We start from the raw sequence: 16120 nt of genomic DNA, 5'->3' as shown, positions 1-16120 counted from the left end.
CTGCTATGTCGAAGTCAGAATGGATCCAAAGGTCATGCAAAAAGATAACCTGGATGTGATGCTTAGAGCAGTTTTAGTCCTAACTGTGCAAACCCAGAAGCAACCAAAAGTCCAGACACTCTGAAAAGGCTGCATACCATATGATTCCGGCTATGCGACATTCTGTAAGAGGCAGAACTGTGGAGACCGTGAGAGGGTCGGGTGCCAGGGGCTGGGGGAGGGAGTGAGGAGCAGGCAGAGCACAGAGGGTCTGTGGGGGCAGCGAAGCCATTCTGCAGAACACTACTATATTTATCCAAACCCATACAAAGTACACCACCAAGAAAGCACTCTCACATAAACTATGGACATGTGTCCCACTCTGGGAGGGCAAGCTGACCGGGGCAGGCTGAGTAGTCTGGGGGCCAGGGGTATCTGGAAACTGCACCTTCTGGTCAGTTTTGCATAACACTGCTCGAAAAATGAAAGTTTATTGATGTAAAAATTCAGCCCAAAGCCTTGTGCTATGCTGCGGACACGGACGTGATTCTCTTTACGTGTCGATGAATTTCTGCGACCCCAGCTACTTGTACGTGGGAACGGAGGAGACATTCTCTACCGCAATCACAAAGACAGGCTCTCCAGTGAAAAGACCGGAATCCCGCCAACCCCGTGTTCCGCTCCTGCCGTGAGCTCACACACACACTCCAGGACGGGGGGCCCGGCGGGAACCCGGGGAGTGGCCTTTGTGCTTCCTCTCACTGGCCCTGCCCAGCAGAGCGGCTTCCTGATGAACGCTGCTCTGGTCCTAAAGAAGACTGGAAGCACCAGAGCCCTGGGGAGCGGGGGCCGGGCTGCAGAAGGGGCGTCCACAGCCCCGCACCCACATGTGTGGCTTCCTGGGGGGCTCAGCATTCACAAGTCTGCTCAGGAAGGCACTCGGGGCGGCCTGTTCTACAACACACGGGAAGAGGCCTACACACCAGAGCAGAGACACAGAGGGGCCTCTACGGGAACATGTTCACTGGCCTTCACAGCAACCATTTCTAAAGGAAAACAGGCACTGTCTACATTTTATTTATTTAGAGAGGGAGAGAGTGATGGGGAGGCCCAGAGGCAAGGGGGAGAGAAGGAATCCCAAGCAGACGCCACGCCCACGGTGGAACCCGGCAGGAGGCTCGATCTCACGATGCTGAGATCATGTCCAGAACCAAAATCAAGAGTCGGAGCTCAACCCACTGAGCCAGCCAGGCACACCCGGTAGTTGAAAATTACACTTAGAACTTGGTTTTCGTTTCCAAATCCCTCGTTTTTGTTCCTATTATCAAACTAAATACCAGTGATGCAGGAAGGCAACTACTTTTCCACTCTGAAGCTCAAAAAGGGTTTGAATCTGCATTCAAATAGGAATTAGGGAACAGACCACAAACCGCTGTGTGTGTGTGTGTGTGTGTGTGTGTGTAAGAAACAGGTCACACACTGACTAGGGCACAAAGCTTACTTGTGTACAGCTTAACAAACTGCTCTGGAAACCTTCCAGAACTTCTGGCACTCCTGAAAGATATTTCCGAGTGACAACTCCTACTACCACGCTGGGCTGGGCCCAAACCCACGCGGGAAGGCAGAGCCACAGGAAGGCCCAGGAAGGTCTTTCGGGAAGCTTATTAGTAACCATCAGATCTTTCTCTAAAGTGCTTCATAAAAAGCTTCCCTGCTAAGCCTGCCACTGCACACGAGACGTAAGTCCACAGACTCTCCATGATGGGGGCGTCCCGGCCTCTGAGCCTGCACCCCGGGGGGACACGGTGCTGGGTCGGCACAGAGGAAACCACAGCCTCGACTCTGTACGTGGTACATGGTCCGAGCTAATTAGTTTTGTGGAGGAAAACAGTTTTACACCAATGCAAGGATAAAACGGGAAAGTCACAATTTTGCTTAAGTAAAGAGGAGACTTCAAATACATTTCTACTTGCTGGGCTCAAAGGCCCTCAGGAGCCAAGACTTGCTGCTCAAGACTGTGCCCCCTCCCTGCCTCTACCCTGCCCCTGCTGTGCCCATGCCTGTACTCCCAGCCCCCATCTGTGTGCCTGCTCCCTGCCCTGCCCCTGCCCTGCCCCGTGCCCATGCCCCCTGCCTGTGCCTCCTGCCCCTGCCCTGAGCCGGGCTGCGGGGGAAACTGGGAGAAGCCTGGCTCTAAGGCTCTGTTTGTTCAGGTCCCTGTGCCTTACTCTCTTTCCGGCAATTTAGTAAAATATTGTTTGACTAGTTAGTGAAGGGAAAAACACTTTTCATTTTATTTTTTGAAAAACCACTTTTTAACAACAAATGTGTCACTCTGCCGGCCAAAACACCAGACCCACAGGTAAGAGGAAACCGGTTTACAAAACTGAATGAAGCCCAGAGCTCCAGTACAAGGAGCCTGCAACTGAGAGGGCAAATTTAAAAATCTGCATCAACAGACTCTTGAGCAGGATTTGGAAAAGCATCAAGAATCCTGAACTCAGCAGCATACCCCCCTCCGACAGTCAAAGTGGAGAGGGGGGCCTGACCAGGGCACGTGGCAGCCAGCATCCAGCGGGGACCTGCAGTGCCAGCTGGACCCACAGCCAGCCGTGGGCCGGGGATCCCCGCACATCACAGGGTCACTTCGTCCCCTGCCGCCATCCTGCCAGCAGGCTCCAGGAGCCGATGCCCCAGGCCATGGGAGCAGGAGCCGGTCCGAGTGCTGCACCATGGCAGGCACCAGGGCCTGGAGGAGCTGTGGGGCCCAGGAGGCCCACAGAGGGCAGGCAGGGAGGGAAGCGGCTTGCCTGAGGTCGGGCACGCCTGCGCCGGAGCCCACGGCCGACGGGCAGCACCTGTCCCGCCCTGCCTTCCCACGTGCCGCAGGTGGTGGGGCTCAGGGGTCCAGGGCACGTCCCCTCACCGGTGCCTTCCTCGCCGGCCCACACGCTGGCATGGAGGCCTGGCCACAGGACATACGTCAACCACTCCCAGGGCACCAGCGGCCCGAAATCTGGGACAGTCTGTCAGAGGGGAGAAGACCCAGCACAGCACCCGGACCCTCGCCGCGGGAACCCTGGCTTCTGAGCTGCACGTCGGGCACGGACTCGGCCCCACAGTCACAGCTGGGGTCCTGCCAAGCAGGAAACACCACAGAAGCTCCTCGTGTGAGTTTCAAAGTTGACGGGGATGGCAGCTGCGTCCCTGAAGACGGAGCAGCGCTCTGCGACTCTTCATACGGAACAGATGAGAGCACACGGACGCTACCGAAACCTGCGACATTGCCGGGGGACGGGCGCCCCGTGTCCGCGCGGGCTGGCGAGCCGGGCGCGCCTGCCGTAGGAGCCTGACCGCTTCCATCGGTCTGGACACACGGACCTTCGGTCGTGACCAACAACAATCCACTGAGAATTATTTACTAAGACAAATGATGAAAAATGCCGCGCTTCACTCATTTCAATCCCCGCCCCCCGCCAGAACTGCCCATTAGCCTCAGTGACGCGGGTGAGCGTCTCGCAGCCGGACAGAGAGCTCTCCTGGCCGTGTGGTCTGACGGGGTCTGACGGGGTGCTGCTTGGCCCCCAAGGCCACCCCTGGGCGTCTGGCAAGGCCCCCGCGTGCTCATGCACCTCATCCTGCTAATGGCACGTGCTCGCCACCGGGGAACGTTCTAGCACTTCAGGCACCAACCAGTCCTGCGTGCCAAGGTCACGAAGGAGGAAGGACGGAGGCGGGCAGGCGCCCACAATGAAATGTCAGTGCTTAAAACCGTTATGACTTGGGAGCCTTCAGCTTAAATATGTCATGGCAGAAAATAACCCTGTTCTTCATCGGCCTCTCCAGACGGGCAAAGTTTAACTGACTCCTGAGAGCACGAGCAGCACATGAGAACACGCAGGCAAGTCCGAGTGCAGGACAGGACAGGCTGCTACCCGGGGTCGGGGCAGAGCTCGGGAGAACGCAGCACTCCTGGACTAGCCGGGCCCGGCAGTGACGGGAAAACATCTCCGATGTCCTGACACGAGGGGTGACTCAAGCTCATCCTCTCCCAAATGTGGGAAAACAAACAAACCACAAACTCATCCTGTCCCAGCAACTGCCCCACGCGCATGCCTGCACTCAACCTATGAGAAAAGGTTCAACATTCGCAAACCAATCAATGCGATGGAGCAAATCAATGAGAGGAGAGAAGAACCACAGGGTCCTCTCAACTGATGCAGAAAAAGCATCTGACAAGATACAGCATCCGTTCCTGACTAAAACGCATCAAAGTATAGGGATAGAGGGAGCATTCCTGAACCTCATCAAATCTATCTATGAAAGACCCACAGCAAATATCATCCTCGTGGGAAAAAGCTTGCGTCCTTCCCGTTGAGATCAGGAACACGACAAGGATGCCCACTCTCACCACTCTTGTTCAGCATAGTATTAGGAGTCCTAGAACCAGCAATCAGACAACAAAGAGAAATAAAAGGTATCCAAATTGGCAATGAAGAAGTCCAACTCTCTCTCTTCGCAGATGACATAATTCTTTATATGGAAAACCCAAAAGACTCCACCCCCAAACTACTAGAACTCATACAGCAATTTAGTAATGTGGCAGGATACAAAGTCAATGTACAGAAATCAGTGGCTTTCTTATACACTAACAATGAAGATACAGAAAGGGAAATTAGAGAATCGATTCCATTTACTATAGCACCAAGAGCCATAAGATACCTGGGAATAAACCTAACCAAAGACGTAAAGGATCTGTACTTGAGGAACTACAGAACACTCATGAAAGAAATTGAAGAAGACACAAAAAGTCATGAACAGTTAGTAACATTTCCCACCTGTGCACAGAGAGAACTTGCGTGTTAAAAACGTGCTTTTTGTGTCAGCGCTAACAATTAGCTCACACCGCGATTCACTGTCGTGCTGTCTCCGGGTTCAGGACCCAATTCCTTATCTGCACTGATTCCTACTGTACCGTGAGTACCGCTAGATGGAGACCCCAACACGGGATGCACGGAGATCCTCAAAACCAGCTCCGGCAAACGGCCAGCGGGGTCATGCCGACATCTGGGATGCGAATCCAGTGTCATTTTTGTGGAAGCCCACAGAAGTGTCTTGCCGCCTGAAGCGGAGAGGCTGCCAGTGCCCACTGCTTCTCCCTCTGCCCACCCCCTCCCAATCTCTGTGGGGCCCTAACACCTCTCAGTGGCATTTCCCTGGATGCGTTCTGCAAAATCAGCAAGTATGCTGTGCTGAGATCTGAGGGGGAACAGCAGGGAGACCCGGGGGTGAGCGGGGCACCCGGGGGTGGGGCGCACGGGACACCGGCGGGTGAGCAGGGGCACCTGAGCATCTGAGGCCCACCCGCAGCTGGCGGGGTAGAGGGCAAGCCGGACTCACCACGGAGGCCTCTGTGGAGCCAATGGGCCCAGAAGGGTTTCTACATTTTAACGTGATTGAAAAAAGTCCAAATAAAAAGATTTCATGACATGTGAAGATACGAAATTCAAACTGCAGAGCCCGTGAGTACGTTTTCACTGGAAGGCGACCAGCCTCGTTCTGGACTGAGTCTGGCAGCTTCTATGAGGAGCGGTGAGGAGACTGTGCAGCCCCCAAGGCCGGGGGGGACTTCCCAGCGGCCCGTTTCAGGGGTCTGCGGCGCTCCGAGGGGAAGGCGCATGTCCGTGCTCACCCGAGGCTTCTCTGTCTCCCTCAATCCAGTCCTTCCCCCACCCACCGGGGAACACATCCCACTCTGACCCCCACACACTTACTCCTGGTCAGTGCCACCACAACGTCCACCAAGATGTGGCGACAGACGTTTTCTGGAATTTTCTTACTTACTTAGAAAGGCCTGTCAACAGTCCACGCCCAAGTGCTAAACCTGGGCCCCACGGAGGACCACAGAATTAAGTCCTCTTTATCCCCAATAAAGAAGCGGTTTCGCAATGTTTCTGTGGCGAAGGATGATTTATGACTCAGTGTCCCTGACGGAAGAGCTTCTGTTCCAGACACGCTCTGGCGGCGAGGCACGTGGCTCGGAGCGGGACGGACGCCATCCCCACAGCAAGGCCACGCTGCAGCCGGGATGCGAGCTGCCTCTGAGCGATTAACCCCAAGGCAGGAAGTTTTATGTCCTAAATTAGTTACATTATGCCCGAAACCTATCAGTGGCCTGAGAGCTTGAACATATAATTCTATACCTTTTACTCTTTAAACAATAATTCAGTCTAATCCTGCAGCTGAAGCCAAGATTTCCAGACCCAAAGTGCACTTTCCATTTGATTAAATACTAATAAATGCAGGAATAAAATACCAGTCTTTTATCTTACAGTAAATTCTTCAAAAACCATATACTCTAAGAATTAATCATGACTCTAGAGAAGGGGACAGGTTCTCCCCCTCAAAGACAGCTTAGTAGTCTCAAAGTCTTAATGACAACAGCTCACGCATAATTTCTTCCAGTCCGGGGCTTAACAGAAATGACATCACAGTCCAGGTCCGGGGACTCTCTGAGTGACGGTCGGCACGGCGGCGGTCGGGCGCGTGGGCAGGCGGTGAGGGTGCGGAGAGGCGGGGCGGGTCTGGCCACAGAAGAGACCTCACACGGAGCTATGACCCTCCCCAAAGCACCAAGCAAACAGAACACAAACTGGAAAATACGACCCTTTGCCTTCATCTCATGTGGTATTTTCACATATTTCATCCCCTAACAAGGAAACGAAGTAAAACGCCACCCCAAGAACATGGTAAAACTCCCCGAGTAGGAGCTGTGATTCGTTCTCTGTTAGTCTCGAGCCAAGGCATGTTCAAGCCTCTGAGATGTGTGTCCTGCACCACGGGCCGCATGAGTGACCACAAGTCCTGGGACTCTGGAGAAGAGTCTGATAATTGCCCTGGCCTTGGCCGGGAGAAGGGAGGCGGCGCCCCCTCCAATGGGAGACTCAAGAGACGGTGAGCCCCAGAGAGGCCAGCCACCTCCACACAAAGGGGGCTGTGCGTGCTGGAATCAGGGGCTATCTGCTTCGGCCTCCCCTGGACGCGGGCCCAGCCTCCCTGTAGGCGATGAAGAAGCTGGCCGTGCTAGTAGAAGCCCGGAGGGACGTTCTGCGGGAAGCCCATGGGGAGAGGGGCAATGGTGGGACAGAGTCTGGAACTGCAGAGGAAAGCCAAGTCGGTGTTCGAGCGACCTTGAGCAGATGGGGACCTCTCTGGGCCCACGTCCTCCTCTGTAACTGGGGCCCCGCGTGGCTGAGACGGCAGAACTGCCTGTCCCAGGCTGTCCAAACATCAGGGAACATTATCCGTGGTACTTTGAGAAAATCAATCCCGTCAGCTGGCCTGGGAGGCAGACACACTCATGTGCGCGCCCACACCTGCCGCTCCGGTCTCTCGCATGAATTTCCAGTCCACATGGTGATCGGGCACTCAGCAGCCAAAAGGTAAAAAGGAGGTAGAGAAAGTTGTGGAAGCAGGCCAGGTGTCAGCACTGAGGCAGGGCAGAGGGGCCACAGGGCCGAGGCAGGCCCATGGGAGGTGGATACTGAGTAGGCAAGTGAGCAAATTTATGACACCCCGAGAGCCCTTTCGGAGACTGGGTGTCTGGCTTTCCAGGGTCCCAGATAGGCATTTCCTTAAAACGATGCCCTTTCCCCCATTACTGGAGCAAAGTGGCACCAGGGACATCGAAAGGAGATGCTCAAGAGTCCACTCAGAAACAGCCTCTTGCTGTCCGGGAGCCCAGGGATAAGGGACGCTGGGAAACATCCCCGGTTGGGACCCAGGTAAGAAGCCATTGAGACACACTGGTGGCTCCGAGCCACCATGAGCTCCCATGAGACCCATGAGCTCCGAGTACAGCCACACTCCCCCAGCACAGAGCACAAGCAAGCCTCCGGCCTTGTGACTGGTCACATGACTGGTGACCAGACACAAGTCTGCCTTCCCCGAAGTTCTGCTGCCAGCCCACATGGGGCACAACTGTGTCACTTTCTAGACCCAATGTTCTACCACATTGGTATTTACATTGTGATGCTCTGTAAATTCCGGAAGGACTCCACGGTCACTGACGGCGTATATCATTTTTGCTCTGGACGTACGTGATGTTAGTGACCCATCAAGATAATTGTAAAAATCTGGCTGAGTTTCCAAAAAGGCAGAAAATAAGTAAGTGCCACAGAAGTCACTGCTTCACCTCATTACAAGCAAGACATATGGGACCTGAAGTCATAAAACATTACTTAAGGGGATGGCGGTTGTTTTCCCAAGCAGCTTTGTATCGATTAAAGCTTTTTATTAAAATTAATCCGATAAAGTTTTAAGTAGTGGATTTCCATTTTAGAGGCATTCTTGACCACATCTGGAAAGAGAGCGCAGTCTGTCGGGTGACGTCACAGCGGCTCCCGCAGTGACTCAGCCCGGGGCAGCTGGGGCTCACCTACGGATCACACCGCTAACCACATCCGGCTCCCGAGTGCCACCGCAGCCGGCAAGGAAGGAGGCACCTGCCCCATTTGCAGGTTCCCCCTCGCAGGAAGGACCCCAGGAGGACCCCAGCATGCCCACCGCCCCTACTCACTCCCAACCCCACTCAGCAAGCCTCATCCCGCCGCGGCGACCTTGGCCTGTGGGATTCCCCATTACAGCACTTCAGCAGAACGCGCTCCCTCGGGCCCCACGTTTCCAACAGCAAAACCAGACATCAGTTGTGATGCGACAGACGCTCACCCTCTGCAGGGCAGCGGAGCCTGGGCCACGGGCCAGGACGTCCCGCGCTGGGGTGGAAGCAGCAGGGCTGGGAAGGAGGAGCGAGCGACCCAGTGAAGAAATGAGAGCGAGAGCAGACGGGGCGGCCGGGAGCAGACGGTGCCCCAGCCCCGCCCGACGTGCAGCCGCCCTGCCCACTCACCGGCTCGCACTTGGGGGTAAGAAGAGGCCCTTCAAGGAACATCTGCTCTGCTTTCTTCACTTAGGATGCGTTTCTTAGCAGTAGGCATTCAACTGCATATTTGGGGAGAAAATGTTCTTCTTTTAGCGGTTCTGGTCAATGCAGGCATAGCCCTTCTCGCAGAGCGCCGTCTCGTAAGTACGCCTGCTCTGACCATCCATAGACCCATTCTTACGTTGGATTTTGTACCCACCGATGTCAAACCCCTTACAAAATAGTTGAGGATGTCAAGGTCTCCACCTCTAGCCCACATGCCGGCTGTCTCTGAAGATACCTCATACTGAGCCAGATGCCCCGGATGTATACGGAACATTCCATCTAGGAGGCTGTCATTACTACGAAAGCACCCATTGTCCCTTTAACTGGCCATCTTAGGACTGCCCTGACGCGTCGCTAAAATGTCCTGGGACAGGCTTCCCTCCCTGCCCAGGCACGCTGCAGGGCTTACCCAGTGGAGCACCGTCTCTTGGAGCGGCTCTGGATGGGAAGCCCCTGCCTGGAATGGACGTGGGCCCAGTAACAATGTCACAGACACAGAATCAGGTCCCTGATTTTGTCTGCTCTGCGGAGTACGGGTCTTACTGTGTTGCAGCCCTGTCCCTGGACTCGACTGAGCTTCCAGAGTGCTCCCCACACTGGCCTACCCCTCTGCCCCAGGCTTCAGCAACATGCGCCATGCGGTCGCCCTGCATATGCGTCCTCTCAGAAAAGACAGCAGGCCAGTCACACCCATAGGTGGCCACGCTGGTAGGCAGTTAGCACATGTCTCTGACTTTCCTGAATGCTCTGGCCCAAGCTGTCCCCCTCGCCATCCCCTGATGCTAGCAGGAGTGGAGCAGTAGAGAAGGGGCTGATCCAAGCTTGTCTCTTGCAGGCCATGCCAGTCTGCAGGGGACAGGTCAGAGTCAGACGCCACCACCCAGTGTGCCAGACCCATCCCCAGCTGCTGGCTAAGGGTCAGGGCGGCCCTGGGTCCCAGGTGGGCTCACTGTCTAACAAAGTGGGGGGAAAGCCATCACATCAAGCCAGGAGGAACTGGAACAGTTTAAATGAAAACTGAATGTATAATACAGAAAAGTTATTTTTGCTAAGTTATTTGGTTGAGGCATCTGTGACACACATGCAGAAAAGGTACACCTAAAACCCACACTTACGCACAGAAGCTTGTTTCAATAAAAACAGAGACTAACTGGTAACCAATTTATCTACAAATGACACAGAGCCTAAGCATCGTGCATAGACTTTTCCTTGGAAATAGGCATTATTACAAAGTCATATGTAAGCCAGTCCCAATCTTTGTTCAAATAATTGATTGATGTAATCATATCTCCCTCATATGTTCCCACTACCATGAGGAACACTTCTACAGTGTATTTCGAAAACTAGCAAAAATGTAAAATTATAAAATTTAACTGGTACATTTTATCTCAATTACAACAGAGCGAGTTCTTCAAACAATATTCACAGATGAAAATCTTATGGATCTGCAATGTTAATTTCAAAGGTACCTTGAATTAGAAGGAAAATTCAGACTGTCACAGAATGAAAAGCTTTGATAATTAACTGCTTCTTTAAACTCTAAGACCTAGCCTATTAGCAAGCAAACTAACATTAAATATCTTTTCTTTCATGTTTTTTTCAACAAAAGGATACTGCCATTTTCTCCATTTCTACAAGATTCTCCGTGGGGTTTGAAACGTACCGCTGGGAACGAGTCACTGGGGGTAGGGGGAGTTGAGCAGCACCTGTCCAGAGGGCAGCGAACACGCAAACTTGGGGAAGTCACAACACGTCTCCTGATGAAACCCTAGATGGTCTCTGCCCTGGTCTCACCAGTCCCTCAGGTGCCGGTCTGGAGACTCAGCAAGAGGCAAGCTGAACTGATGACCAGGTGCCTTAGATACAACATCCCAGATGATCCTTCTGTTTAAAAATGATCAAATACACCTCTTTTTATTGTGCTAAAATTAAGATAGTGTTGATCGCGTTAAGCATTTGTCAATGTACTATTCCGCGTCACCACATACATTCAAAATGCACCTCTGCCCAAAACGTTCTTATCATGCCCAGCAGAAATGGTACCCCATCGCACACCAGCTCCCCCGACGGAAACGGTACCCCACCGCACACCAGCTCCCCACTCCCTGCCAAACCCTGCCACCCACCCTCCCACTCTGTCTCCATGTGGAGCCTCAGGGAGCTGGGATCAGACAGCGTTCTTCTGCGGCTGACTCACGTCACGGAGCACAGTGTCCTCGAGGGTCCTGCGTGTGGTAGCAAGCGTTAGTTTCTTTCCTTTTGAAGGATGACTAACATCCCACCGTGTGGACGGACCATCCTTGTGGCTTACCCATTTGATCCTCAATGGACATCCGGGTTGTTTCCGACATTTGATACTGGGAATAGTGCGGTGAACTTGGCTTTACAAACACCCGGGTACAACTCTGCTTTCCATTCTTTTGGGTGTATACTCAGAAGCGGAACTGCTGGATCCTACAGCTAGCCTGTGCCTAGCATTCCGAGGACCGGCTCACGACTTTCCACAGCAACCGCCCCCCTCACACCCCCAGCCACAGCATACGAGGGTTCCAATTTCTCCATATGCTCACTAACACTTGCTAGAAACGCTGTCAAATACACTTCTTGCATTCAGGACACCGCACACTGCAGACTCTAATTCAATAATTGTTTTTTGCATCACTAGCCCACAACTCAATCTAATAACAGGACTCGCTGTTTCCTGACCTCGCCTGCATTTCCTGTGTGCCGGGCATCTGTATAGCTCTCTAATTCTTAGAAGAGTCTGCAAATTAGGCGCATCCATTTCTCTGATGACAAAAAACCCAAAGCTCAAACAAGAAAGCGACTTTTCCGGAGCCCCGGGTGGGTCACAGGGACGAGGATGTCTGACTCCAGAGTGCGGAATGCGCACTGGGGGAGGCTGGCATAGGCACTCTCTTAATTGTGGATTAAATTACCATGCAACAGAAAAAAAAAAAAACAAAATGAATATATCAACACTCGTCTTCGCTGGGATTCCTATGGAAAAGGCTAAAGCAGGTGTTTAAATCAGAACTGGGTTAATATGGAGAAGCATGACGGGAGCGACCCTCCGCGCAGCCCACAAGAAAGCGCAATTGTGAGCCAGCGCAAATGACAGCTCCAGGGACTGAACTCTGGGGACCTGCTGGCACCTGGCTGGCCCTCTTGTGTAGGACTGGGAGCGCCAAACCGACGCCTGTTTCGTTCTGCCTCCCCCGAGGCCCTGGTTACCGTATCTGCAGAGCAGATACTCGGTAAATTGAATTTGTGGCCCTTTCTCACCAGCCACATGCCCAGGGCCTAGCCCCGCTCTAAACCCTTGACCTGCGAAGATAACAGCCGACCCAGACCCAGCAACAGAGAAGAGACGTCCTCGGAAGGAAAGAAGCCCGAGAGCTGGTCCACTCTGGGGCAGGCCATCATGCGTCTCGGGGAATGCAGAATTGGCAGGAGTTGGGGGGTTCAGGTTCTGCAGCCCTACCGGCCCCCAGGTGGTGCAGGGGTGCCTGCAGCTCCAGAACCAGACAGATATAGCCGAGTCGGGGTGCTGAGGCCCCCATGGCCATCTAGACGTCTGTGGCCCTTTGTATATACTAATGTACCCAAATATCCCTAAGAAGGTCTCCATCTCACTCTAAAAAACTGAGAGCCAGGTGTACATGGTTTTTGTGACATAAAATACACTTATAATGCTTACAACAATTCATTTGGACCCCATCATTGCTTTGGACACTAAGAAACTCCCTGCTTAATTCTCATCCTATGCTGAGCCATTTTACAAAAAAAAAAAAAAAAAAAGTGTGCCCCATATTTAGAATACCAGCCTCATTTTTTAAAAAAATTTCTTTTCAGCGTAACAGTATTCATTATTTTTGCACCACACCCAGGGCTCCATGCACTCCGTGCCCTCTATAATACCCACCACCTGGTTCCCCCAACCTCCCACCCCCGCCCCTTCAAAACCCTCAGATTGTTTTTCAGAGTCCATAGTCTCTCACGGTTCACCTCCACTTCCAGCCTTTTTTTAATCCCCTGCACTGTTTCCCTGTGCCTGATTCCCTCCTCTATGTCATAAGTATTTTTCATTTTTGTAAGTATATATGCTTCTCTAAGCATCCTAAAATTCTTCCTTGGCACACAACTGATACAGATCTATAAAAATTACAAAACTACCTGAAATGACCAGCGAGCCTGTGATTTACGACAGCTTTAGACCTGTCAGACGTGGTTCCCATATGACCTGCATCTCACCCATTCTCCTACCTCTGTTCCAAGAGTCTTCCCCAAGATCTGTGGCTCCCACCATACTACTCATCTGCCGAGCTGAGTCTCTAAGGGCCACGGCCACCGGCCCCATCACGGCTCACGGCCACACAGAAGGTGCAGCGCGATAAACCGAACCCCATGCCGAGCCGCCGTGAGCTGACCACGAGCTGACCATGAGTTCAGGCCCTGAGGGATGGGGGATAAGCATAAGCTGATACACGAGGCCTTAGGGAGGTGCTCCCCAGCTCTCCAGCCAGCACGTGCCCCCGACCCTGCTGCGAGGGGCCCCAAGGAGCACAACGCAGAACCTCACGCCAGCACTTCGCCCAGTCTTACCTGCCATTCCAGTATTTCTCCCAAAACCACATATTTTTGACAACTGTATTATACGTTAGCCTCTATGAAATGTCCGATAAATATTCTCCGGGGCATCACAATATCTCCTTTTCTTAGCGGGCTACCCCCTAGTAACGGTGGGTGTCCTTCTGGGCCCTGTGGTCTTCCAAGGAGACAGAGAAGGGGGTTCCTTGGGCAGAAGTGCAGCCTGCTAATGGGGGCTGCCTGGGTCAGAGACGAGCAGGAGGGCAGAGCAGAGACGTCTGCTCTGCTACTTCCCGGATGTGCACGGAGCAGGGCCGAGCACCTCTGATTTCCCTTCCAGCACGAAGCCTGATGATTATGCCCATTGCCTGTGTAGGGACCAGTCTGGGCCTGCACTCAGACCTTAGGCTCTTCTTCCTCTTAAATGTTGGCTCTGGAACAATTTCATGTCACTCTTTTATCCAAAGCTAGTAGACAGGAGAAGCTCTTTAATATTTAACAGTTAATTTTAAAAAATGTAAATATTATATACACAGATTTCAAAGAAATAAGCAGACTTTATATTCTAGTATCATATATAACCAGGGGAAAGCTAAATAGATAACAGAGAAATAAACTATCTGGCAGAGTAGAATTACTTGTCTAAAGTCACCTCTGGATAAACAGGAAAACATAACATAGCAATTATAGCATCTCTAAATCATTCTACCGTAGAATTTTCACTGAAGATTTAGTCATTCTATCAATTTTCAACAACTTGGAACTAAAATAATTAACCACTATTATAGTTAAATATTTTCTACTTGGGAAAGCACAACTTTTTCTACAGGAATAACATGAGAGCACAAAGAAATGTGAACGTGGCAGGCAAACACCGAGAGGAAGAGCCACAGAAATGAGTACGGGAGCCGCAGGTTTGTACAGTTCTCCAGCATGCGGTGCGGACGGGAGATGCAATTTTGAATGTGGTCTCGCGGGGCAGGACGCGCCATGTGTGTCGTCTGAACGACAGCTCACACACGATGGGAACGCAATAAAAATTAAACCATCATGAGAGTAAACTTTATCCCGCAGCTTAAAGCAATATATATTCCAGACACTTTTGGATAGCAATAATAAACATCTCATATAGGAAAGGCAAAAATTTCAACCCAAAAGGAAAAAGCAAACAGAACCCTTGCAAATCCCAACAACGGACAAGGACGCGGCTTCACGCAGAAATTACACCAACAGCTTCCGCACATCAAGCCTGCCAGGGCTACTTTCTTGAAACAAGTGGCCAAACGATCTGATTTCATTAAATTCCATTTTATTGATTGGTTCTTTGAAATAAGTGATTAGCTATATCCAGAAGCCTCTTCATGACAGAAAATATTGCCTTTGTTTTCAAGCAGGTAAACAATCGGGCCTAAGCTTGGTTTTCCAAATGAACTAAATCTGTCTTATATGGGAGAGGTCAGCAGCCTCTCACTGAGACACGCCGAACCTCCTCCCAGCCTCCTGGTCTACACCGCGTTCAACTGCAGACAACTTTCCCGGAGCTCTCCAGACCCCACGGTGCCACCCCCTTCCTCTGGCACACCCGTCCCCTTCGGGCCCTCGGGAGCACCAGACCCCGACGCTTCCCACACCCCGTCACGTAGGAGGGCACCTGTCTCCACGCAGGTCCTCCTGAAGTAGGGGCTGGTAAGGGGAGGGTGAGCTCAAGAGGGTATGGCCCTTAGAATGTCCTAAAGGAGGGTTTTCACACTACAATCTAACCCCCCCTTGCTGGCCATCAGTTGTGAAAAAACCTGTGTGACCAAGGGGCTGGAGATGGACATGGGCTGAGACGTCCTACAGGGCCCTCTCACGGGCCTCTGAAAACCTGGGGCCTCTCCCAGGACAGAAGGAAGCAGGGGACCCCCCAAACCCATAATTCGGAGAAGAGAAGGTATCACTGCCCTGCAAAGGACTTACACTACCTGGAACCTAGTGGTTTAGCAAATGTTGTCTCTCTCATCCAAACCCTCAAACGTGCTGCAGAACAGAAGGGAAAGCTCCAGGCTGCTTCCTGGCCGCTGAAACTTAACAGCCAAAACGTACTGAAAGCAGATCCATATTTACTTTGTGCGACTGAACGGTCTCTGCGTCTCACACGTAACTAATACCATCAAACCACCAGCAAGCGCAGCGCAGCTGAAAGGAATCGAGTGTGAGGCTGACAGCGGGGGCCACACGCGGGACCCGTCGTTCCGGCCGCTCACCGGGGCCCCTGCCAGCCAGCTCCCGGCAGCTCGGGCCGCAGACGCCCGGAGGCAGGACACTGTCGTTGACTGGAAAGGCTCATCTGGGGCCCCCACGTCCCCAGCACAGACGTATCCTCTTCAGATCCTGACCGAGAACCCCATCCCCTCCGGGAACCCGTGTTCGAGCCAGGCCTTCCGTGGCGTGGGCTCCACGCGGACTGGGCACTCTGGCCGGGCAGCCTTCGTGCATGTGCGAACCGTGTCCCGGGCGTCCTTCAAGAAGGACCTGGCGCATCTCCACCTGCCCCTTCCTCCCCTTGTTACCGGCACGGACGCG

General features: G+C 52.7%; 1 protein-coding gene and 1 long non-coding RNA gene across 3 annotated transcripts in view; one reads left to right on the top strand and one right to left on the bottom strand.

Moving 5' to 3' along the window:
* MGMT (O-6-methylguanine-DNA methyltransferase) overlaps window positions 1–16120 on the bottom strand; it is a 278908-nt gene that overhangs the window by 225159 nt on the left and 37629 nt on the right. The window contains exon 1 of one of the 2 annotated variants that reach the window (XM_032313068.1): window positions 8888–9175. The exons of the other annotated variant lie outside the window; for it this stretch is intronic. The gene's annotated coding sequence lies outside the window, so the exon portion shown is untranslated. Of the gene's footprint in view, window positions 1–8887; window positions 9176–16120 lie in introns of those variants that run through there. 2 annotated transcript variants of the gene reach the window in all.
* LOC116573194 lies at window positions 7882–10882 on the top strand. The gene is made up of 3 exons (XR_004278637.1): window positions 7882–8145; window positions 10367–10430; window positions 10575–10882. It is a non-coding gene; the product is annotated as an uncharacterized LOC116573194 (long non-coding RNA).

Source organism: Mustela erminea, chromosome 14 (genome assembly GCF_009829155.1).
Source record: "Mustela erminea isolate mMusErm1 chromosome 14, mMusErm1.Pri, whole genome shotgun sequence".
Lineage (NCBI taxonomy): Eukaryota > Metazoa > Chordata > Mammalia > Carnivora > Mustelidae > Mustela > Mustela erminea.
Note: the sequence above shows the minus strand (reverse complement) of the source record. Positions and strands in the feature narration are given on the sequence as shown.